The sequence below is a fragment of the Peromyscus californicus genome, unplaced genomic scaffold (assembly GCF_007827085.1).
Source record: "Peromyscus californicus insignis strain IS unplaced genomic scaffold, ASM782708v3 Scaffold_17__1_contigs__length_78620276, whole genome shotgun sequence".
Classification (NCBI taxonomy): Eukaryota; Metazoa; Chordata; class Mammalia; order Rodentia; family Cricetidae; genus Peromyscus; species Peromyscus californicus.
In genome coordinates this window covers 55,543,687-55,570,208 of record NW_026294469.1, presented here as the reverse complement: position 1 = coordinate 55,570,208, position 26,522 = coordinate 55,543,687, and the positions used below count along the sequence as shown (strand labels likewise).

At 41.1% G+C, this 26,522-nt stretch overlaps 1 long non-coding RNA gene across 1 annotated transcript; it reads left to right on the top strand.

Moving 5' to 3' along the window:
* The first annotated feature begins 1,102 nt into the window (after window positions 1-1,102).
* Window positions 1,103-26,094, top strand: LOC128112923 (uncharacterized). The gene is made up of 3 exons (XR_008219231.1): window positions 1,103-1,236; window positions 1,513-1,569; window positions 25,990-26,094. It is a non-coding gene; the product is annotated as an uncharacterized LOC128112923 (long non-coding RNA).
* The last annotated feature ends 428 nt before the right edge of the window (window positions 26,095-26,522 follow it).

The following is a 26,522-nucleotide window of genomic DNA, read 5'->3' as shown; positions in this document are numbered from 1 at the left end:
GTCCCTTACATTCAGATCATTTCCCTCTAGTTTGGTCTTTGAGGTACACATTCGAGGATGAATGGTCAATGATGTTTCTTTTACACAAACTGCTTTCATAGACTGTTATGGAGGGAGGCTTGGCCTCATTAACAATGTTTTCTGGAGCCATGGCTGGTTTTTACCACACTGACCATAACATTCATGTCCATAGTCTTCCTCAACTACTTGAGTTCTGTGGAGACCAGGTGCATAAAGCTTTCCTTCATCATATCCCTGTAGAGCTTCTTTTGACTAGAATCCAACAAAGCCTACTCTCCTGGGATGAAGTTCACAGCCACATCCTCAAAGATCACGGGCTCTACTTTGTGCTTCTGATGTGTCTAGGTGTCTTTCCAAAGGGGACTGCAGTCTGTAGAACATATAGTCACCCAAGCCAGGCCTTCACATATGACAAAGGGTTTGTGTTCATTCAAGTACTATATTTAATAGATATGGAGAGAGTGGACAACCTTGTCTTGTTTCTGATTTTAGTGAATTGCTTTGAGTTTCTGTCCATTTAAGTTGATTTTGGCTATTGGCTTGTTTGTAAACTGCCTTTGTCATATTGAGGTATGTCATTGGTATCCATAATCTCCCCATGACTTTTTATCAGAAAGGGATGTTGGATTTTGTCAAAGGCCTTTTCTGCATCTAATGAGATAATTATGTGGTTTTTGTCTTTCAGTCAGTTTACATGGTGAATCACATTTATTAATTTACATATGTTGAATCATCCCTGCATTTCCTGGATGAAGCCTACTTGATCACGATGGATGATCTTTTTGATATGTTCTTGAATTTGGTTTGCAAGTATTTTATTGAGAATTTTTACATCTATGTTAATAAGAGGAAATGGTCTGTAATACTCTTTCTTTATTGAGCCCTATGTGGTTTGGATATCAAGGTAGTTGTGGCCTCAAAAACTGAATTGGGTGATGCTCCTTCTGTTTCTATTTTGTGGAGTAATTTGAGGAGTACTGGTATTAACTCTTCTTTGAAAGTATGGTAGAATTCTGTGCTAAAACCACCTGGCCCTGAGCTTTTTTGAGGGTGGGTGGGTGGGAGAATTTTAGTGACTGCTTCCATTTCACTAGGGATTATAAGTCTGTTTAAATTGCTTATCTGATCTTGATTTAACTTTGGCAAGTGGTATATATTGAGAAAATTATCCACTTCTTTTAGATTTTCCAATTTGGTGAAGTACAAGTTTTTAAGGTATGTCCTTATGATTCTCTGGATTGCCTCAGTATCTGTTATGTTGCCCTTTTCATCTCTAATTTTGTTAATTTGGATCATCTTCTCTCTCCACCTTTTAGTTAATTTGGATAAGGGTTTGGTGGTCTTATTGATTTTTCTCAGGGAACCAACTCATTGTTTTATTGATTATTTTTATTGTTCATTTCTAGTTAACTGATTTCAACCCCGAGTCTGATTATTACTTTCTTACAATCCTTTTGCGTGCAACTTCTTTTTTCTTTTCTTTTCTTCTAGAGCTTTCAGGTGTGCTGTTGAGTTACTAGTATGAAGTCTCTCCAATTTTTTTTTAAGGTAGGCACTTAATGCTATGTGTACTTGTCTCTTAGAGCTGCCTTCATTGTGTCCCATATGTTTGAATAAGTTGTGCTATTATTTTCCTTCAATTTTAGAAAGCTTTTAATTTTTCTTAATTTCTGTCTTTAGCTATTTTTCATTCATTTGTGAGTTGTTCAGTTTCCATGAGTTCTAAGCCTTCAGTTGTTTCTGTTTTTATTGGTATCTACTTGTAGTCTGTGGTGGACAGATAGGATGCATTTTTTTTCTTGTATCTATTGATACTTACTCTATGTCCATTTATATGCTCAATTTTGTTGTTGATGTTTTGGGGAACATTCCATGAGGTTCTGAAAAAAAAAAGGTATATTCTTTTGTGTTTGGGTGAAATGTTTTGTAAACACCTGTTGGGTCCATTTGGTTTATAACTTCAGTTAGCTTCTATTACATGCTACTTAGTCTTTTTCCTTTGCTGCTTTTTGTAACTTTTTTCTCTCTACATTTAGTGTTTTGGTTATTATGTGCTGTAGGGAATTTCTTTTCTGGTCTAGTCTATTTGGTGTTCTGTATGTTTCTTGTATCTCGATCTGCACTTTTTTCTTTAGTTTAGGGAAGTTTTCTTCTATGATTTTGTTGAAGATATTTTCTGTGACTTTGACCTGGGTTTCTTCTTCCTCTCTATTTCTATTTTTTCATAGACTTGGTCTTTCCATAGTGTTCCAGACTTCTAGGTTGTTTTGTGCTTGGGTTTTTTAGATTTAATATCTTCTTTGATCAAGGTATCCAATTCGTCTGTCTTATCTTCAATGCCTGAGGTTCTCTCTTCTGTCTCTTGTATTCTGTTGTCAGACTGGCCTCTGAGGTTCCTGTTCAAGTTCCTAAAGTTTTCATTTCTGGATTTCTTCTGTTTAGGTTTTCTTTATTGATTCTGTTTCTACTTTCAGGTCTTGAACTCTTTTATTCACTTTCTTCCACTGCTTATCTGTGTTTACTTAGATTTCTTTAATGGATTTACTAATTTCCTCTTTAAGGACCTCTATCATATTCATAAAGGTTATTTTTAACATCCTTGTCTTGTGCTTTGGCTCCATTACATTTCTCCAGGCCTGTTGTAGTAGGGTTACTGGGCTCTAGTGGTAACATTGTCCCAGCTTTTATCGATTATGGTTTTATGCTAGCACCTAGGCATCTGGGTTTGGGCTGGTTGTAATTCTAGTTGCTGATATCTGGCCTTGTCTTTGCTGGGTGGGTACTTTGTTCCTTGGTTTCTGTTGCCCTCTCTGGTTCTTAAGAGGGTGTGGTGGCTCTGTGTTGTCTAGTAGGGAATTCTTCTGGGATCCTGATTAAGTGTGGTCACTGAGTGTTCTGGGTAGAATGTATTTCTAGGTAATGGGAGCTGACACTTAGGAATGGGATAGAAAAGGGAAGAGGGGAGGAAGTACACAGCATGGAGGAAGGCAGGGTATCCCACCAGGATCTGCCCCTGGGAACAGGGACAGAGAGTGAGGAGAGGCCACATCAGGTAGTCTGCTACAGAGCTGGGGGGAGAATGGTTGACTGGATTTAGAGGAGAGGAGAGAGAGGTGAGGATCTGAAGTTGGGCTCTCGGCTTCCCCGGCCAGCATTGCTGGAAGAGCTGTTTACCACCCTAATGTGGTGAGACGGAAAAGTGCAAGATTGAATTGCAGTGACATCATATGACGACAGTTCCCAAACAACATTCACAATGACAAATCCATGACACTCAGACGGTTCCTGGAAATAGCATGCATGGGTCAATAGTGTGGAGCTTTGGGATAATATTCCACGAGGAAAATCTGCCCAAGGCTGTCTTCAGACTGACATTTTAATTTAGGGCTTGGAGCCTCGCTGTCTGAACTCTGTATGGTAGAAAACACCATCTCCGATGCATACTGTGTCTGTAAGTCATGGTTTCTTGGTGACTGTGTATTTGTAGAACAGTGGCCTTTATTTCACCTCGACTGAAGACACTTCCAGAATACAAAATGCTTTAAAAAAGTTTACAAGACTGTTCAGTCCTATTGATGGGTGGTGTCAGAATATTGGAAGAAGTGAAATGGATGCTCCCCTCTTTAGAGAGGTTTGTGCCCTTGGATAAATTGCTTCCTGTGAGTCATGTTTCTGACTTTCAGTAATCTGATCTGAACGTAAAAACGGATGAGCGTGATTCCCGAGAATACAGTCATTTTCTAACTCTGCTTTAGTTAAATGTGAATCAATGGCAACAAATCAATGACGTTTCTAAGAATCACCTTTCTCTAATGGGTGATGACAGTGTGCCTGTTGGATACATGGGAGAAATAGCTTTTCTTTCTCATGTATGTCTAAGTTGTTTGCTTAATCAGGAGGTGAAACTTATAGATTCCAGAATGAGAAATAGAGTATTGTGTTGTATAAGTTAAGATTTGCTATGTTCTCAGGAAATTAAAATTATATTCTGGGAAAATCTGGGATCTATAGAGAATGTATAAAAATAAATTATAGGAAATATCAATGTTTTAACAGTTTAACATGCTAGTAGAAGACTGTGTTTCTGAACACATGGTTCATTGTCTATCATTAACTGACTATTCAGCCATTACATGCCCTTGATCACAACATATATGAGGGTTTATTTATTGAGTAAAATCAAACCTCAGTTTCTTTCTAGCTGCTTATTCCAAATTAATATTTTTTCTGATAATATTAATAATGATTAGGGCTCATACTTGGGTAATTCTGAGCTGTCACACAGGTGGTAAAAACACTGAAATACTGTCCCACTAGGAAATATCATTTACAATTAATATTAAGTGCTATAGTAAGGGGCCAGTAAGGCCTCTCATTGCACAGGTTCCTACTTCTGCTAGAGATTTGAACACTTTGAATTTGGAATTGAGATATGCTGAGTCAAAAACTGAGATTCTGAATTTTAAGTATTACTTCATCTGAAATATATCTTGTAATGATCAGTGTTCTACTCTGGTCATTTTCGTGCATAATTTTAGAAGCCTGTGGGTAATGTCAACACAAACCCAGCTCTCACATCCGAGGGAGTATGGCAGAATTTGTTCTTGAGCCAATGCAAGAGGCCATGGCCTGGGAGTGTGGATTTAAGTTCCCCCAAAGTTATATTCCATTGTGGGAGTGGTTATATAAGGTTGTATTACCCCAGAGCAAAGGAAGTCATAAATCAGGGCACTTAACTAATGTACCAGTGGGGGCCATAGGGGTATGGGTTATGACAAAGTGGGAAAGTTCTACTAGAGGACTCAGATGCGATATGATGATAGTTTAGCTTTTGGCTCCTTGAGTATGTGTAGTCTCTAAGAATCTATTTTAATTGTTGTGAAAGAGACAGGGACCAGACACCCTTTTCTTCCAAGTATGGTTCCTCCGTCTTGCATATCATATGATTGCATTATAACTTCTAATTATAAATTGTTTAAAAGTTATTGCTAGAAAGCCAGGCATGGTGGTATGTACTTGTAATCCCAGTACCGGGGAGGCAGAGCCAGGTAAATCCCTGATACTCACTGGGCAGGCAGCCTAATCAAATCAGAAAGCCTCAAGCCGGTGGCAGGCCCTGTCTCAAAACACAAGGTGTTTGGCACCTGGTGGAGGGCACCTGAAGTTGATGTCTGGCTTCCATATGTACATACACATGGACACACAGACCTATACACACATGTGTACCTACACATGAGTACACATTTGCACACAAAATTATAACCAGTAATGTATCATATTTACATATGGGTTTACTTACCTCATTATTGTTTACCTAGTACACCCTACAAGACATGTTTAGATATAATTAGACAACTTCTGTGGTTTGCTTCAGGGTATTTATTTCACACTTTGTTGGTAAATTTTGAAGCCATATAGTTTAACAGTAACAAGCTATTTTTTTTTTAAACACAAACTGTGTACTTCCATGTAACAGTGTGTGTACAGGTCCCACCCTTTAAGATCTGCCCCCTACATCACTGTAAGATGGCTTGGGAGGCATTTCAGTGCCTAGGTCTCCTCCTCTGGCTTCTAGAAAGTCCACATCCCTGCAACACATACTTCACTTAGATAGTAAGAAGCACAAGGCAAGTCCCTGCCGCCCCCAAATTGCTTCACTGGAGGCCTCGCTCTCGGATTTTCCAAACATTTTATTTGATCTCAGTTTCGGCACGAGTCTTTCTCATAAGTAGATTCCTTCAGTTCCGCCGAGCCATCTTCCCTCAGAGGCAAACAAATAAGAACAAATCTTATTACGGAGAACACACGTAGAAAATTTGTTCCAGTAAGTAGCTTCTCACCTTTGCCCATGTAAGCCATCCTAGTTAAACTCAGGAGTCACTGAAAAAAAAAAATGTCGCTTCATGACAGCATGCAAGGAAGAACCAATGAGACAGCAGATGGTCTGAGCATTGATGGAGAAAAGTCCTCTTGGATCCTCCCCCCTTTATCATAAATTTAAACTTGGGCAATCCTTTCTAGTCTCATTTATTTATTTTTTAAACCTTTTTCTTTTTCTTTGTTTTTAGTGTAATGTTTGAGGTTCTCTCACTTTCTCTTACAAAAAATAATCTCATTTCTTAGCAACATACTTAGCTTCTGGGTATTGATGCACCCCTCGCACCGTGTGTGTGTGTGTGTGTGTGTGTGTGTGTGTGTGTGTGTGTGTGTGTGGTGTATGTATGAAGGGTATGCAAATGATGGGGGAGATTCTCATCTGCATGCAGAGGCCAGAGGAGGGCAGGGGTATCCTGCTCTTGTTCTCCAACCCACTTACTTGAGACTGGGTGTCACTGATCCTGGAGCAAGGTGACCAGCTAGCCTTCTCTGGTAATTCTAGGGACTCTACTGCCCACCATTGCTGTAGTTGGATTTGGTGCTGGGATCCTAACTCGGGGCCCCCTGCCTGTGCAACAAGTGCTTACCCAAGGAACCATCTCTCCAGCACCTGCTAGTGTTTTTTTCTTAAATGTTATTATTTTGCTGTTGCTGTTCTTTCTTTTTATTTAGTTTTGTTTTGTGTGTTTGTGTGAATGCTAATGAAGACTGTCATTTCACTATGTTCTGAGAGGAGCTGGTGGGCATAGGCTGGCTAACTTTTCCATGGGGGCTCCCTGAGTCTTACATTCCAGCTAACTGGAGGAGTACCAAGTGTCCTCAGTACTGCACATATGTGCACTGGGTTCACTGGAAGATTTGTGTCGCCTTTTCCCTTCCATTTTGCTGAAAATTTAGTTTTCTTCACAATTCCAAGCCTCACAAACTGTATTTCTGCACTGAACCTCAGAGAAACAAGTTGGCGTGCCCTCCCATCTCTTGACCACCAGATGGCAGCGTGGAGGCTCCACTCTTTTTGGCCCTTGTTAACTCAAAATTTCCCCCCCACAACTGCGGTGAAAACGTGTATTAATACACTTACTAGTATTCTTTCTTGAATTTCTGTGACTCCAATTCTTGTGTGTGTTCTCCATTTAGGAAATCTATGGGCGAAACTATTTCTCCTTTCTTGTTGCAACAAAACCGACTCAGGAAAAGGGTCCACTTTTTTTTTTTTTCTCTCCCTCTAATGATGCCAACCTTAATTTTCCACGGACGCGAACACTCTACTGCAAGTGAGGTGGCTTCAAACAGAAGCGTCTTCTCCGGCGGTTCTGGAGGCTGAAGTCTTACCTGTCGGCAGGCTGTGCTCTCTTGCAGCTCTAGACCGCCTACTTGCAAGTCACCAGCTGTGCTTAGCACTCCCTAGTCTGTCACTACGGACTCCACACCTGCGTCCATCTTCACATGGCATCCTCCACAAGTCCACTTTCATGAGATCTTTTTCTTATAAGGATGCTGGGAAATCGATGGCTTTTTTTTTTTCTTTTTTAAAATTTGGTGTTTTTGAGACAGGGCCACACTGGCTGCTCTGAAACTCACTATGTAGACCAGGCTGGCCTTGAACTCACAGAGATCTGCCTGCCTCTGCAATTAAGGCCTGCACCAACCACTATGCCTGGTGGCTTTATCTGATTTAAACTGCAGCCACTGCATCTTCAAATATCCAATTTCCAAATAAGCGGGTGGAAGACGCAGTGCAGGCAGGAGGGGTGTGTCGTCCAGTTTGGAAATCAGTGTTATGAAGGTTCAGTGGAGAAAACCAATCAGAATCTTCTTCAGAAGCGAAAGCTGTTTCAGATCTGGGAAAACCCATGTGGAGACTTTCCAAGGCCAGCCTTTAGAGTGGTTGGCTTCAGTGCAACACGGGGCTCTTTTCACCTCTGGAGTCTATTTTGGCCGTTCCGGCTATCCATCTCCAAACAGAACTTCTCTCATCAAATGTCCTCATTGGCATTCACGAGTCACGGTAGAGACTCAAATTCTATGTCATTTCTGGTCTAACTAGCCCTTGAATTTGTATCATGTCTTTCTCTCTTCATTGGCTCCCCAAGGAGACTGGGCATCAGGTGTCAGCACATCCAGTTCGTATTGCACACGGTCCTGTGGCAGTGTGTCCTAGGTGTGCCCTAGGCACTATTAGTTCTTTTCATGAGATTCCTTTAAATTTATTTTCGTTGCCCTCTTTTGTTGAATATTTTCTTGTATATCTATTCGGACCTAATGATAGTATTTGAAGTTTATTTCTATTGGGTGTTCATACTTCGAAGTGTTCTGTTGTCGATGTCACTCATCTTTATGACTCCAACTTCAGATATTTTTACATACATCTTAGGTGATCTGAAGGAGAATGACCCCCACAGACTCACATATTTGAATAGTTGGTTCCCAATTGGTGGAACTGTTTAGGAGGGGTTAGGAGGTGTGGCCTTGGTGGAGGAGGTGTGTCGCTGGGGGAGGGCTATGAAGTTTCAAAAGGCCAGGTCATTCCTAGTTTGTTTACCCTCTGCTTCCTCCTGTGGATCAGATGTGAGCTCTCAGCTGCTGCTCCAGCACCATGCCTGCCGGCCTGCTGCCATAGTTCCCACTGCAATGGTCATGGACTAACACTCTGAAACTGTAAGCCTCCACTTAAATGCTTGCTTTCACTAGTTGCCTTGGTATGGTATCTCTTCACAGCAATAGAAAAGTAACTAAGACATGGACATACATATGTGCATGTACATATGGAACATTTTAATTTCTGTGGGGTTTTTAAATGCCTACAGACTAACACGTCATCATGTTAGTAAATTCTTTTGTGAGCCTGAATTAAGGCTTTCCATACAATATTTATTAAAATATTTTCTACCTCCCTCAGGCAGTTGTTCAGTACTTGTTTGTACCACATGAAAATAAGAAAAATAAGAATTACATCAGAAGCCCCAGACAGAGTTAATACCCTTTTGCAATGATTTTTCTATTTCTTTTTCAGTACATTTGATGCAATACTGTTTCCTTTTTTGACACAAAACCATTTTTGCTAAAATAATGTTTATCATTTCATAAAATAAGTTATTTATATGTGACTAAAGAAGATACTTACCATAGGTTTTCTGATTATAGCCATAAATATCCATTAGAAGTACCAAAGAGAAAGTACATAGATTATAAATATAAAAATAATTTTGCTTCGATTTTCTCTGTCAGTCACTAATGCTGACATCTTAATGAATACCCTTCAAATTGCCGTTGCCAGAAAATGCTGATGCCAGATGCACAGTATTGCTCAGATGCTGTGAAATTCAGAGAACTCCTTTAATGAGCGTTGTTCTACTGCACAATGATTGACTCTGTGTGTGTACAGATAGTAATGAAAAATTAATATGTTAAAATGGGCAAATATTTAAGAGTACATTTGATGAAGCATCGCAAGTTGCAAAGCAGTAGGTAAAATAGAATAGTGCTACTTTCTTAATAAAATTTGAGATGGAGGAAAAGTTCCAGGAGGGTACAGAGAATTTCATATGCTCCAAACCCAAGTTCTTCTAGTCACAGCACTTTGGAGTCCTGTGAGTTTGTGTTTACTGTCTTATGCAACATTTAATTTGAGGAATGTGTCTTGGCAAATAGCCAAATGTCTAGAAGTCAGGGTCGTTGTAGGACATAATGTAGCAGGTAACGGTATGGTAACGGGAATAACTTGGAGAGTCCTGTTGTACAATATAGTGACTACAGCAAATTACTACAGCACACACATTGCATTCATTTTACTGTTCGATGCTGTGTTGGCATTTCCCTCTTATTTATTCCTTTATTTTTTTATCATGTCCATTTTTAAAAGCACTAGCAGCTAACAGCAAAATCTTAATATCCCAAGTAGCCATCCTACATTAACTTTATCTACAGCTATGTCCACTTCTGCATCTATGTCTGTATTTGAATTTCCTCTCTCTCCATCCTTATGTAATCCATGAGTGCTGTACTCACTGCTGTGTTGCATGCTTTTCTTTTCATACTAGCAGTATGTATTTAAATTTTGGGATAAAGGAGAATATCTTTCTATTGCATCATACAACAGTACTCACTTGATGACCTATAGATGGCTTGATTCATAGTATGTTCCACAAAACCTTGCATATTTATCTTTGGAGATTAGGATATTAGTCTTGTGAACTGACAGTCTTAGAAAGTCTGAGGTCTCTTCCTTGGCTATTGGCCTGTGGGGTGTGTGTATATATGTGTGTGTGTGTGTGTGTGTGTGTGTGTGTGTGTGTGTGTGTGTGTGTGTGTATTTGTGTTTTCATTCTGACAATTTCTACACCCGCAGTATCTCCTAGACATTTCTCCTAGATATACACAAGAGTGAGTCTCTAAATCTTCCATGTAGATCTTCTTAAACACTTGCCTCTGCTTCATTAGCTGGTTTTGTCATTAGTTTGTTACACTTCACAGATAACCATCACACCCGCTAAATTTTGTGACTGCTTCAGACGGGGCCCAACCTTGGGGTTAGCAGCTGGAAAGACAGCTGCCCACTCAGGATCAAGATCTACAAAGGGCCATGATTTGCCCGACTTCCTCCCAAGGGAAGCAAATAAGAGGAATGAAGTGTAAAATACAAAAGTGAAGCTCAGAGAGGAAATAACACATTTCCCAGGGAAGAGGACTTGTAAGGCTGTTAATGAGACCCATTTGGCTGGCGAGGAGAAAGGGGCTGGAGCTCCAGTGAGAGCAGAGAACTGAGGCTGGGAGTCTCACCCCTTATCACCCCTGCATTTGCTGCCATGTGAGAATGAAGAAAGACCATCCAGCAGCCTGTGTTCTGGAGACCGGGTGGGGTGAATTGTGGCACTAAGTGAGTTTAACTTCGACCGCCTGCTGAGACTTCTTATTTGTCATAAATTCGTTCTGAAACAATGAGTAAGTGTTCTGGAAGGCGTCACAGTGCTGGGACCCGGAAGGAACAGCTGTAAGGGGAAAATGGATACATGCAGATAGATGCTTGTGCACAGGCAGGGAGCAAACCTAACAGGACTCATGCTTCCTGTGGATCAAAGTCAAGCCAGGAGGTGGCTTTTTTAATGGCCAAGAAAGCAGAAGTGATGCTTAGTGACACATCACTGTATGTGCTGAACTTAGTGACACATCACTGTATGTGCTAAACTGTACGTTTGGGTTTTATATCTGCTTCTGCGCCTAGCCTTTCAGGAATGGAAAGAATGAAGACTCAAGCAAATATGTATTTAGAAATGATCAGAATACTTGGTAACCTTTTTAGAAGTCATTGCTGCTCTCCTTTGCTATCACCAGGAACTTGAAAAAAAAAAAAAAAGGTAGCCATCTTAGATGCTGTTTGTAGTCATTAATCGGGAAGTACATCCAAGTATTTCTGTGCTGTTACACAAAAGCTCACTGGTCCATTTTGAATGCATCCTTTGTCTGTGTCCGTAGCATATATGAACTAGCCACTCAGGAAATACCGGATCACTGAGCTATTCTCATCTCTGAATGTTGATGCAGGCTCACTATGTAACATCAAAAGAAAAATCATTTTAGTGCACACCGCCAAGGAGCTTATCAAAATATTTTTCAAGCTAAGTACTTAAGCTAATGGTAGCAAGTAAAACGTCCCAACTTTTCAGTTTTCCCTCAAAACTGGGCTCCTGTTCTTGACTGTCTTCCAGATGGCCAGCACACTATTTATTTATGATGAAATATCTGCCAGACACTGAAGCCTAGACAAATCTACTCTATCAATCATTCTTCCAAGCTAGTGAGTGCTGTGGGATGTTCTGCATGTTAAATGTGCTGCTCTGATTGGTTAATAAATAAAACACTGATTGGCCAGTAGCCAGGCAGGAAGTATAGGCGGGACAAGGAGAGAAGAGAATTCTGGGAACAGGAAGGCTGAGTCAGGGGTCGCGAGCCGGACACAGAGGAAGCGAGATGTAAAATTACCGGTCAGCCACAAGGTATGTGGCAACTTATAGATGAATAGAAATGGGTTGATTTAAGATATAAGAACTAGATAGCAAGAAGCCTTGCATGGCCATACAGTTTATAAGTAATGTAAGTCTCTGTGTGTTTACTCGGTCGGGTCTGAGCGGCTGCGGGACTGGCGGGTGAGAGATTTGTCCTGACCGTGGGCCAGGCAGGACTGGAGAAAACTCCAGCTACAAGTGAATGCTTCACGATAGGGTTGATGGCTTGTCTCACAATGCAAACAAGTGCCTTCCCTTTGAAGAGCCTTACTTGAACATCTGGCAGAAGGCTTCTGTGTGTGATGCCCATTCCATACCTGTACAATTAAAAACATGTCTTTAAAGTCCAAAGTTGGTTAAGTAGATGTCTTCCCTGCTTCTTAAAAATGTCACTTTTCTCCTTCATGGCAGATCAAACATTTCTGTTTATTTGACAATGTTTTCCCACTTCTGTTATACAGTGGGCATTATAGATGATATGGTCCCAATGAGTTGGATGCTGTTTTCTCTTATTTTTGTCATAGTTGGCATAAAAAAAAATCTGATGACCTTGTAGTCATTAATCTGGAAGTACATGGGAAAAGCTAAGCTATCTGCCAGGGTACTGCCAAAACCCACTTCCCAAATTCTTGGGATTTTTGTTGTGATTTGATTCGGGTGCTTTTGTTGTCCAGCTGGATGTGCACAGATGTGAACAACCATTCTTCTACAGGTGGATCCCAGTCCCGTCATTTTCCTGTGTCTGTTGTCCAAGAGCACCCTAGCCTCCTTTTCGCCCTTCCCTGACTTTCTCTAGTGAGTCTCTCATAGTCTATCTCACGATTTGCTGCCCTGCTTTAGACAGGTCTCAAGTTACTCTGATTAATCCACAGATCTGTAATCCCTCCTCCATGCAGATTCCTCTTGTCTGGAACCTGTCTCATAGATTCCTGCTGCTTCCTCAACCTTAGAATTGGGCTTCTGTGAGGCAATGCTTCCTATCTCCCGTGATGCCATCATTTTATGAATCTATCCAGATTAATACATTGATTAGATCAGAGTCCTCGGAATCCATCACTTTTCAAAAGCCCACCAGCTGTCAATGAAGCCACCCATCCATGATCCTGTGAGGGACACTTCACATCTGCACCACAGGAGCTGGAAATAGCAAGAGAGCCTCAAGTGTCTGTCTAGTCTCTCAGATGAGAGCTTGATTTGAACGGTTTCAACTCTTGTTCACAAATTGGAAAAGACTATAAAACATTCAAATTCACCATGACAAAAACAGCAGAAAGTTTGGACTTTTGGTTTCATGAACTATTGTGAGGGAAATGAGCCATTTTGTTGAAAATTCCTTAGAACTGATTGCTATATTGATGTAAATCCATGAAAAATAATTTACTTCACTTATTTCCTAGAAGAATCTCACTGCTGAAAGCAACCCTTTGGAATTTGCATTACAGGCATGTTGCACACAAAGTCATTTTTATTTTGTTGACCTAAATACATTGCCTAAGATCACAGACCTACTTGATTTGGGAACATTAAGTAATTTCTTCTTCACAAAAATGATAGCTCTTTCACCTGGGATTTATTTAGACTGTGTCAGCATAACTCTTGAGAGAGAAAAAAAAGTAAGTGAACTTTTCAGAAAATCAAATACATGCTATTCTAATTGAGAGAAAAAAAATCATCCAGTAATTTTCGAGAGTTAATTCTTTTGAAACTTCATGAGAAAGAAACTTGATAAAAATAATAAAGACTTTCTTCTACCCTGTTTGAGTAAGAATAAAGATTTTTGGCTGCTAGATTTATGGGCTTAACACTCAGGATGTACTCAATGCTTAAAAGCTCTTCACAGCTTTATCATCACACATAAATTCCAGCTTGGACTGAGGAATACAAATTTCCACTTAATTATCTCTCAACAGCTCCTCTCTTTGTATTTACGTTGGCATGGCTTAAATGTTCCTCCCGGTGATTTGAGCACTTCAAAATGATGCATTGCCACAATAGCAGTTTGCCTGCATTCTTAGAAGTTTGTGGCTTCTCCCAAACAAAATCATCAGTCATCCATAGGCAACATAGATCATAACACTCTCACTTCGTCATCACTCAAAGCTAAACTCAGCCTTAGACAAATGGCTTCATGAAACAACATTTATTTAGTAAAAGCCTTTCTATAATGCATTAGGTCAGTTCTGTTAACAAAAATGACCATAAATATTTCCAAAAGGACAAAAATGAAAAAAAGTTATCTTTTTCCTGCAGTAGTTGAACGTTTGCTGGTCCTAAGTTTTCTCCCACAGTAACCTTTTATTTATATACTACAGCTCGTTGGAAAGATCTAGAAGGGCACATTGAGGATCTTCTAAGTATGACCCCTACTCAAATTATGCTCTGGAACTTTGTAGTTATTGCTCAGTTTTGAGGTATTACTCCCCACAGCCAGTCATCACAGATCTACAGTCATGCGAATGTTTCATTGTGGATCTGTAGTCACATGAGTGTGTCTCAGTGTGATTCTTGAGGTATCCCTCCTCAGTCAGTCATCACAGAGCTGCAGTCACGTCATCAGTGTGTTTTAATGCAAATCTCTTACTGTTGTTTTTCATTAAATTCAGTAGCTGCCCCTAAAGCAACTACTGTCCCAATCTGCAACTCTGAAGCTACCAGCAGCAGATTGGCTACACTGCCTGTAGCCAGGCGGGAATTCTGTTCCCTCAGGCACCAGCTCTGTCATGGCTGCTAAAGGGAACTTTATCTAGCTCCCTATCCCTCTATAGAACTCAGGATTCAAAGGCTGAAGTGGAATTCTGCTAGTTCAGAGAGGCTGAAGAGCAAGTAGCTCACCTTCTCTCCTAGCTCGAGTCTCCCCCAAATCAGCACGTCCTTCTGCTCAGCCCCCATTTAAGAACCCTAGCTACACATGCTTCCTCCTTACCACTTCCTGTCATTCAGTTGCTGACTCAGTCTTCTGACCCCAGGTTAATTTTGTTTAATCAAACAAATGTAACATGTCTTTGCATTATTAAACAAATATTCCACAGCATAAACGAATGCAACACATCTTAAATTAATATTCCACAACATCCTAGTACTGTTTACCTGATGATGTTGGTTAACAATTCTTTAAGAAAGCAACTAACTACCTCATTTCTAGAAATGTTCCACATAATTAAAAAAAAAAAGTATTTACTTAAAAGCACATCTACATAGGGCTCAGCTGTTAAGAGCTCTTGCTGCTTTTCAAGAGAGCCCGAGTTCAGTCCCTACTATCCACAGTGGGTGGCTCACAACTACCTGTCACTCCAACTCTGGGAGTCCAGGAGATCCAATACTCTCTTCTGGTCTCCATGGCCACCCACCCACACATAGCACATATACTCACCCACATACACCACACATGTATATATAAATACAACAAATATAAATATGTAAATAAATATAAATATATAAAACAAACTTTAATACCCAAAGTTTTTGTATGAGGGTGCCTCCTGGAGCAGATATTGATCCCTGAGACAGAGAAGAGGCAAACCGGTGGATTCAGGCCCTGGGAATTAGGCCACATTTATTTCACAGGTTCTGAGGGAAAGTTCCAGCAAAGCTTATTCACAATAAACGGTTGGCTTGAGGCATGGCCCCCAATTTAGGTGATCTGGTGCTAGGGATGGAGGAGAAAATGACTTCAAAATGGGGCACAAGATGGTCACAGAAACATCTAAAAGCCTTGCCTTTGAGCGGCTTTCGCTGTCCTTGAGGAATAGAGGTAATTAACAAGTCACATAAACTACGTCCAATGATGATGGCCTATGAAGTTTTGGGGAGGGAAAAAAGATAGTAATGGGGGAGGGGTAGGATATTAGACCTGAGCCGAAAACGAACAGAGGCGTAAGTCACGGGAAATGGAGTGGGCAAGAAAATCCTAAATGAGGAAAAATCCTCGAGTTTAGGCTTTGCGTGATGTCTTCAAATGACAACACGAAGTCCCACTGCAAATGCTTTAGGTGTGAATATCGATGCAAAAAATCTATTTTAGCACTCGCTCCTAGCCATTGATTGTATTGATCCTTTCAAAATAAATAAAATAATGAAATGTAAGAGGCAAATAATGTGTGCATAAAAGTTACTAGCACGAGCGTGAAATTTCTATGGCTTTCAATGCAGATGGCGAAGCTTCCACCTTGGATTTTCTAGAACAATTTTTAAGTAAAAAGTTATCATGGGGTGGGGAGGGGACCTCATTGGATAAAGTGTTCATTGCACAAGTATGAGGCCCTGAGTTTTGATCACCAGACCCATGTAGTGATAGACCAAAGAATATGTGTGCACACACATATACATACACATGTATACATGTATACACACACATATATGCACATACACATGTACATACACACCTATAAAAAGATGTTTTTAAGTTTCTGGCATTTGTCCTGTAACATATATGCTAGAATAACATATCTGCATCTGAATCGTGTTTCCTGGCATGTCACTCACACTGTAGAATAAACATTCTCTGTCGGTTCATGTGTTCTCAATTTTTTGGCTTAGAATTTTAGTCCTCTGTCCCAAGGGACACACAGAAGAAAAAAGTCATTTGGAATAAACTAGAACTGTCAATGTATTTTATCTTACTGTGTCATCACTTTATTACATTTTATGGAAAAGCATTTTCCAATTTCTGCAATGTCTTTCTCTGCATGATGACATGGACTATAAAGAGAAAAACAGCCAGCTCGCTCTGTCAAGTAAATCTGTCTTTCCAAGCAGGAATGTTAAAAGGTCTATGAGGAAACATCTTTTGTCACAGTGCTCTTGAATTGATATGGTTGTTTGTTTTTATTGAGACTTCACTCATCTCATGATCTTGTATCAACCACAGTGCTGTTTAGAAAAAAAAAAAAACAGCTTAAATACGCTTCTAAGAAACCTAGTTTGTTTTATTACTAGCAACATAATTGGCTCAATTATAATAAAAAAGTTGTAGATCAAGGGAGCAAGCACTGTGTGGTTTCATTCGTTTTCCCAGTCCTTATAAATCTCACTGAATCATTCTATCGGAACCAAGCTAACTTCTGAACCCCTAAACCCAGACTTTGTTGTTCGTACTTCCCGGGCACTTGGAAGGAGACTTTCTAATAAGTGAGGAGATGAAGTCTGCTGGATCTCATGCCTTGATTATTGTTTCACAGCAGGTTAGGATCATGCTCATAATACCAGATAATTAGGCTCAGTTTTCCATGTCCAGGCTTGTCATAGTCAGAATTTCTAAGAGTAACATCACCTTAACTATCATATGTGGAGCTTGACAAGGTGCTAGATACTTCATTTTATCTGATTTATTATACACAACGTATGATGCATGCATGTGTGTGTGTGTGTGTGTGTGTGTGTGTGTGTGTCTTTGTTGTTCTCATTTCTCTAGAGAAATCCAGAACTCCAGAGAAGTCTAACAGCAGTTTTTAAAGGCACATAATAATAAAAGGAGGCAGAATTCATGCCCTTGGTTCATCTGCCAGGCTCCTGCTGGGTACCATGGGGCTGGCGGTACCTGAGATTGGTGGTGTTATGTTCTGCGGTGAGAAGCCTGGGGGAGCAGAGTGCAGGAAGCTGTAGGGACTTCCTGAGGCAAGATTGCAGACCAGCAGCAAAACTCTGCAGAGCCTCAGAGACAGCTACGTCCTTTGTTGACAAACCTTATTCTGAACAATTCTGAAGAGAAGACACGTGTGTGGTTTTCACCAGCCAATCTGACGGCCGACAGCAGGGGAGACGAATCCGATGGGTTTAACACTGATGATGCACCTGGACTGTGAGCCCCTTTTAAAGTCTGGACAGGTAGGCAAGCGACTAGATGTACTGCTCAGCACAGGAAGTTGTACTGCTTAGAATAATGGTCTACATTTCTGAACTTTTGGTTGCCCTTAAATGTTAGAATTGAGCTCTTTTTACCTAGTTTTCAACTTTAAAGAAAGATCCCATAATAAATTAGAGGTCAAGGATTAATTTTTCTATTTTGAACAGAGGTAATGAGCATGCTAGCGATTATATTATTTCATTGTGTCATTTTCTTAAATCATTATTGTTTTAAAATGATTAAAAAATAGTCACAATAAGCCTTATCAAATTAAAGACATCCAATTAATAATCTTGATGTGATAACAATAGGCTACTATTAAATCAACACATCACTAAATCTCAACAACATATCAAGCACAGGCCCTGTTGAATTGAAAGAAATTGAAGAATTTCTTTCCCATATAACTATGCATAAAGGGCCCTGTTTTTATGCTTGCTCTTAGATTGAAAGAGAAAAAGATTAGTAATTAAGATGGGCTCGTTTAGCCTAGGCACGACAGCACACACTTCACACATGTAATCCCAGTACTCCAGAGGCTGCAACACAAAAATCCAGGCCAACCTGCGTTCCATGGAAAGACCCGTAGAAAGACCCTGTCTCCAAACAAAACAGAGCTGACAGAAACAAACAAACAAAAACAAACCATGGTTACTTTTAAAAGTCCAAGGCCCTTGAGACACACCTACTCTAAAGTACTAACACGGAAATTCCGTCTCCAGTGACTAAAGACACTAAAGACGGACCTGGCACCAGGAGGCAGACTTACTTAGTGGATCGTTCTGGAACAGTAATTGTGCAGAAAGAAAGATAATTGGTCTTTCACAATGACTGCCAGTGCCAACGAACTCATGCAAACAGGAAGTCTCTTTTATGACGTTAGTCTAAATGGTGTCTAATTTGTCATCTCTGAGTCTCCTACAGAGTTTTATCACAGCCTCCCCCACCCCCTGTGACCAGCAACGGGATTCAGTGGAAACTAAAATGAGAAACTTGAGCCAGAGATAAGATGATGCGTTTTCCTCCCTCCCATTCCTCTCCCCACCCACATCCCTCTCTCATCTCCCTCCCCCTCATGCTTCTGTTTCCCCTCCTCTCTTATTGCCCTCCCCCTCCCCCCTCCCTCCTTTTCAATAGAGAGAAGAACAATTACAGAGATAACCAAGGCTGGGCCTGTGAGAGGCGGCAAAGACATCTAGAATGAAATCTGAGAGGAGGGGCCACATCACCGGAAGCAGACAAACCAATGAACCAGGTTTATATACTTCAGCATTGGAGCAAACCTTACCCCTGGAAGGAAGCCTTTTGTGCTTACGCTTGTGAATAGGAGCCATCTTTGTGTTTTTACTTTTTTTTAAGGATGCCTTCGATCCAGACTTCTGGTATAAGCACCGAGAGGCAGAATTTGATTATTTTTTGCAAAGGAGAGCTCTCACCACCAGAGAAATCAGGGAACTTGTTATTCATGGCTACCAGCAGTTCTGACAGCAGAATCCAGTTCTACGTCTTTAATGCCTACTATTCTGTCCACCGTTGCTTGTAAATTGAATGTGGTCATCCTGAGGAAATGCAGGTTTGGGGCCTGTATCTGGGTAAAGGACAGTTATCTAATTAAAGCTAAGTCAGCCTGAATATGGGAAGCCACGGGCTGAGATGCCAACATATCAAAAGGGGCTCAGAAGAGAGCTGGGGATTGTCTCCTGTTCTGCCTGCTTTGGTGAGATAAGATTTACATCTATTGTCTGCACTTCATAACCACACAGTAATGAACTCCTCTTCCTGTTGGTTTTCCAGTTGGGGTTTCTATGAGGACAAAAGGAAGTCATAGCAATCAAGGCAAAGAGCAGCTGTCTCTCGGAGTTCTGCAAGACCCAGACATCGCCAACTGTGCAGAAAGAGAAAGAACCCTGAAGGGCTATTTTTATGGACCATCACTTTACCAGTGATCTAAGAAAGGACCGCTCCTGGTCCAACGATGGGTCACACTGTAACTGACTTTCATTGGCCCTGTTTGAAATACACGATTTAGCTTTTGACAGTATTTTGTATCAACCTATCGCACGAGGTCCAAAACAAAGACGACTTGATACCATGTGCTTCCTTGATGGGAGGCCTCTGGGTGGCCTAGTCACAAGTTCCTCTCCCAACTGTGCCACCAAGAATAAGGGTCCCTAGATGCCCTCCTATCATGAAGTAGTAGGTTTCTGTTCCCCAACAGAATGTGGAATTATTCACACAAGCCAGTCACGTCACTGAAGGACAAAGGGTCTTCCCCACTCTGTGGATGTTTTGGATCCTCCTCCTCTAGCCTGGCTTGTTCACTCTGCTCCTGGTGCAGCCCTGCAGGGCAGGCTCTGTTCTTCTCCCCCAGACTCTAAGTATATATGACTCACAAAATGCTGTCAGTCTTATCTGTTTCATGCTAGATTTCATGTGTTCAAGGATTCCAGAATCTCGTATCAGGATCCTGCTCCAACCAATGAGATCTACAGAAGACAGTTAAAAAACGTCACCGCTACAGTAACTGTCTCATCATTCCCCATCTCTTTAGGAGACAATAACCATTTACAGAATACTCAGGAGTAGTCGTCATGAGGCAGTAACTGCCACTGCCCCTCCCCTCCACCCCCTTTAGGATACTCCAGCAATATATAAATTAACTATCTTATACTGGCAACAGCTCTTCCAATTTATAGAATGTAATGACTTCAAACTCACCAAACATTTAACACCTTTTATGTCTAATGCTAAATTGAAATGTTCTATCTTTCGAATTGTTCTACAGTAACCATTTCAGGGTTTTGCCATCTCTACTATATTAATTACATGAATGAATTTTAGTTTATTTGGATAGTATGTTTCTGATAGAAACATTTCGACACTTGAGTCATTTTATAAAATAAGTAACTCAGCACTCAGCAAGTATTTATGAAACATACATATGCTTTTTTAAAATGCTAAAAACAAAAGCTCAGAATATGAATCAAGACCACTTAGTGAGCCATCAGGATACATATGTACATATAGTAGCATTGCATGTGTATCACTGAATTGTCTTCAAAACAACACAACAAATCCTCGATCCATGCCTGCCATTGCACACAACATCCTTTTTTTAGTTCCTGACAATGTCTTGGAGATTCTTTTTAAAATTTTATCTATCTATCTATCTATCTATCTATCTATCTATCTATCTATCTATGTATCTATGTATCTATCTACGTATCTATCTATGTATCTATGTATGTATCTATGTATCTATCTATGTATCTATGTATCTATGTATCCATGTATGTATGTATGTATGTATGTATGTATGTATGTATGTATGTATCTATCTATCTATCTATCGATTTGTGTGTGGGGAGGGAGGGGTGCCTGTGGAGGCCAGAAAAGTGTGTTGGATCCCCTGGAACTGGAGTTACAGGCGTCTTTGAACCTCCTTATGGGTGCTGAGAACCAAAGCTGAGTCCTCTGCAAGATAACAAGTGCTCTTAACAGCTGAGCCATCTCTCTTGACTCTCTATAGTATTTTCTGATGGCAGCAATATTCATTAAGTTCTGCTTAGGTGTGTGTTTCCCCTACGAGTTATCAAGTCACTGCATCCATTCAAATAATAATTTGCTATTTATTAGTTTGCTTCTCCAAAGGTCGATTTCCTTGTTATTAAGTTGGGAACATAACAGTACATCTATGGCAGAAGGTCCCAATGGGAATTATGGGTAGAACACATGTGAAGCATTTAACATACTGTTTACTGCAGTTACTTGCACACTTGATCATTATTAATAATAAAATGGTGCCATTACATTGACTTTATCTCTTCAGTACATTATAGGTCATAAGCATGCTGTCATGTAGGCTCCTATGGGCCAGAGGGAAATATTAAGTTTCCAATTTTCTAATTGAAACATTGTATATTTGCTCCATCTATATTTGTGTTTTATAGCAGAGGCTCTCAGCTGCAATAATGCTAACTTTATGGAATGTGGAATATTAATGTATCCATTAGTTCTTGGGTTAGACTTTGTCAAGAATGGGAGTATGATGCCAATTCATTCTAATTATTGCTTATATTTCTGATTTTTTCAGAGGAATAAGAGACCATATACACTCATAGGTTGACATAACTCACATTCTAGGTGAAAAATCTTATTTTTAGTTCAATTTTACTATTTTGTTTAAATCTTTTGTTTTGTGTATTACATTTTATTGCTAGGTTAAATGAAAACCAACTAGCATTTGGTTTCAGTTCTACAAGACACCAGTGAACAACTTTATCAAGATGTAGAGGGAAAAATAAACAAGACCACCACCCCAAACAGAACTTACATTCCTGGTCACAACTGGGGGTGACAAAGTCTTGAACAGTGATACCATTATACCTTAAGCATAGTTCTAACTAGGAGATTATGTAAAGATGAAACAAAAGAAGTTGAAAACCTAGTGAGAAGTGTATTAATTACTCTTCTACTGCTGTGATAAAATGCCATAACCAAGGCAACTTAGAGAAGGAAGGGTTGATGTGGGCTTAAGGTTCTAGTCCAGTGGTTTTCCACCTTCCTAATGCTGAGACCCTTAATACAGTTCCACATACACAGTTCCGCCAACCATATACTTGTTTTTGTTGCCACTCTGTAACTGTAATTTTGCTGTTGTTATGAATCGTAATGTATTATTTTTGGAGGTAGAGGTTTGCCGAAGGGGTCTGGACCCACAAGCAGAGAACCACTGCTGTAGAGGGATAAGAGTCTATTACCATCCCAGCGGGGAAGCATGGCAGCAAGGAGCAGGCACGGGGGCTGGAGCAGCAAGCTGAGAGCTCACACCTTAAACTTCAAGCAGGAATCAGGGAGAACAAACTGGGAATGGTACATAGCATTTGAAACCTCAAACTCCAGTCACTGTGACATACATCCTCCAACAAGGCACACCCCTAACGTCCCCAACTGGGAACCAAGTATGCAAATGCCAGAGCCTATGGAGGTCATTCTCATTCAAACCACCACAAGAAGCATTGTTATATGACACATTGAAATTGCCTCCATCCGAGTAAAACCTAATTGTTCTCTCACTCTTAAGAGCAACATTCAGCCAAGAGCCGTGCTGCTGCCTGGGCCATGCTCATATAAGTGGCCTGCACTGTCACCTGGGGTCATGGTGTTGTCCGGGCCATGGGTCTGTGGCTCTGCTGCAGCCAGGGTCTATTATGTTCATGTCTGTGGCTCCTGATACCATCAAAGGCCATGCCAATGCCAGGGGTCTGGGCTGCCACCTGAGACCATGTTGGTGTTCAAGGGCCACACTGTTGTGTGGGCCATACTGATCTGGGTGGCCTGTGCTGCCACCTAGGCCATGGTGACATCTGGGCCTGAGCTGCTGCCAGGGGCCATGTCTGGGTTTGAGTTTCTGCTGCAACTGGGGTCTGTGATGATGTCCATGGTTTGCGTTGTCACAGAGAGTCATAGGAACCATGCTTGTTGAAATCCGAGGGCCATTATGAGCTGGCCTGGCCCTCATTGGCCAGGGGATAGCTGGTCCTGCCTTTGGGTGGATACTGCAGCAGGAGAGCTGACTCCAACCCCCATGGGAGAGCTGGCCCTATACTCAGGAGAGACGACCCCACCCCTCACCACAGGCATAGGAGAGCTGGCTCTGCCCCTTGCTTGAGAGGGTTGGTTCTAGTGGCCCAGACCAACCAGCTCAGCTTCTACCCAGACCTATATACTGGGCCTTGGGTTGGCCCACCCTAACATCTATCCCATCTATGACCTGCTTGAGTATGGGAAGAGATTGGTCCTGCAGAATGATAACCCCAGGATCTCCATGACTCCGGGCAATAGCAAGATATCAGAGAGGAGTTTCGGTGAGGGTCCAGTGATGATGGTATGCCAGAGGCCTTGAACTAGACCAATGACTCATTGTAATGAACATTTTGTGGGTGTGTCTGATTGGACAAAAGGGTATGTACTGTATGACACACCACAGCACCCAATGCTATTAGGATAAATGAAGAGGTGTTGGAGAGATGGAGGAGCAAGCAGGTTGGTGTTTTTTTTTTTCTGCTGTGATTTTTTTGGAGGGGGTTTCTTTTGGGAGGCGATGCTACAGGGGTGAGGGGAGAATTTGGATGGACTGGAAGGTAAACAGGATTGGGGTGCATAATGTAAAATTCCCAAATAATCAATAAAGAATTATGTTATTTAAAAAAGCAACATTCAGGTTGCTGGGCATAGTAGCTCATGCTTTTAATCCCAGCACTCGGGAGGAAGAGGCAGGAAGATCTCTATGATTTTGAGGCCAGCCTGGTCTACAGAGAGAGTCCCAGGACATCTGGGGCTACACAGGGAAACACTGTCCTGAAAAATAAACAATAAAAAAAAAAAGAGTAGCATGCAGGTCTGGAAAGAGGACTCAATGGTTAAGAGAACTTCCTGCTCCCAGAGAGTGCTGGAGTTCGGTTCCCAGCACCCATGTCTGGTGGCTCACAACTGCTTGTACCCCCAGCTCCAGAGGATCTAGCTCTTCTGGACTCTCTGTGCACTTGCAATCATATTCATATACCCTACCACAAACCCAGACCTTAATATTATTATTACTTCTAATAATAATAAACAGCACCCAGCACCCCATTTTTCTACATCAAGAAGACATTAATAAAACAAATCACACTCTCTCCACACAACAGTGAACTGAAGTATGACCTAGTGATGATCACGCCCCTGCAGGTTTGAGACAGACACCGAGTGAGTAAGCAACAGCACCTCTTGAAGAACTCTTTGCTTAAGTGGGAATGTCTTTGCTTCACTTGACACTAAGCCAGACTCTCCAAAGAGTCTGATCTTTGTTTTTATGCCCTGAAGAGAACTCCAGGTCAGCTCAAGGACCAACCAGGTTCTGACCTCTCACACTCAAGGTAACACAGCGTTTATCTAACTCTCTAACTCCACGGCTTTCAGTTTTGTTTCTTTAGTCATGAAATTATTTTCTAGATCATTTTGTGAAGAAACAACACACATGTTGGATCCAAGAACACTTCACTCTGTTCAAAGATGATTTGTGATCTGATCAACTACTCCCATTCTGTCTTGCAGCTTAGTGAATTCTGTGGCCCTCCAAGATCCTTGGTCTCCATGGACCACCATGGCAAATCCACAACATGTTCTAGTCAGGGCTTCAACTACAAATTAGCATATATCGCCAGAAGCCCACACAAGCAACATCTAAGCATTTCCTACAGGGGCACTAATGTTACAGCTCAAAATCATATTAGACTTCACCATGGAAACAGACATCGGGGGTTCACTGATTCACTTCCAATAAAGTTGCTTAGGACACCATCTGATGCACCACCCAGGGGACCTAAGCAAGAAATTTCCCTTCTGATTTAATAATACAAATTATGCATCTCCTGTGTAGACTTGGCTTTTTCTCTTTTGCTGGTCAATGAATGGTGTGTGGGATGGGGTGGGGAGACCCCTTCACGAAGCTATTTTGTGCACTGAGTCTCTAACCTCAAGCAACTCAATTAAATGAGAGACATACTCTAAGAAAGTTAATTTCAAAATGGTGCAATAACTTTAGTGCTAGAGATACAGAAAGCTAGGTTGCTATGGAGACAAGTAAATAAGTTGTATAAGTAATTACATTTCCATCTTTTTTGCCATAGTTACTGGAAGATAAGGGCTAAATGCTCTGCTCAGCTGAGGGTCAGCATCTGCCCAAGCTTTATTTGCTTCCTTTCTCCCTAATCTGGCTTTGCCATTTTATACCACTCAGTGCACTATATGCACCACAAACTTCATTTCTGTTCAGAAAGACAGAGGTTAAAAACGACACTTAAAAATGTACAGTTTATAAAATCTCATGCCAATCACTTACTTTTTAAAAATTATTTTCAATTATGGGATAAAATGGAAAACTCATGAATGTTTAACGGTGATTTTTTTTAATATCCCATAAAGAAGTGTTCTCACTAAAGTATTAAAATATAGAAAAATGAAAGTTGAAAACTAAACAAGAGGCCTTATGACATCACCTGCTTATTGAGAGACTGACAAGCGACGAGACCTGTAACTTCATTTCTCTAAAAGGCACCAGGCAGCTGATCCGGTGGAGCAGAGGGCAATGCTCTTTGTTGTGGATCCCGCCTAATGCTGAAGAACTGCATGGGAGCTAGTTAGCAGTGTGATCCTCGGGATTCTCAAACAGACATGCCTTACTCATTCACATTATAATTTCTACAGTTGCTGAGTACCGTTGCGACAGATCTACTGCTCCCCACATGGCAAACATTTGGGCAAGACTTCGCAGAAGACACTCACTCACCGGTGTAGTACGCTTTCTTAGAAGGGCAGGTGCTGAGAGTTACTCTGACCAGCGGGACCGCCCACAGTGGTATGTACTCTCCAACCTTGTCTGGGGTGCCTGGAAAGATGGAACAAATCCAACCAGCCTCAACAAACGTGAAGCCTATCATCTGAGTCTCTCTTTTGGGAGTGTTCTTCCCAGCTAATGTCAAAAAGACTCTAGTTTTGCCTTTCTTTCTCCTCCTGGATCTCGTTCTGTACAGCAGGGATGATCACGTGACTAACGATAGCCTGCTTCTGCTTTATATTTCCTTTTCTCTCTCTCTCTCTTTCTCATTTGTTTGTTATTTATTATTGTGGGAGGAGGTGGGAGTGTGATGTGGAGGCCAGAGGACAAGTATTGGGCGTTGGTGCTCTCCTACATTATTGAAGCCAGTTCTCTCCGGTTGTTTCAGCCCTCCTGTGAACTC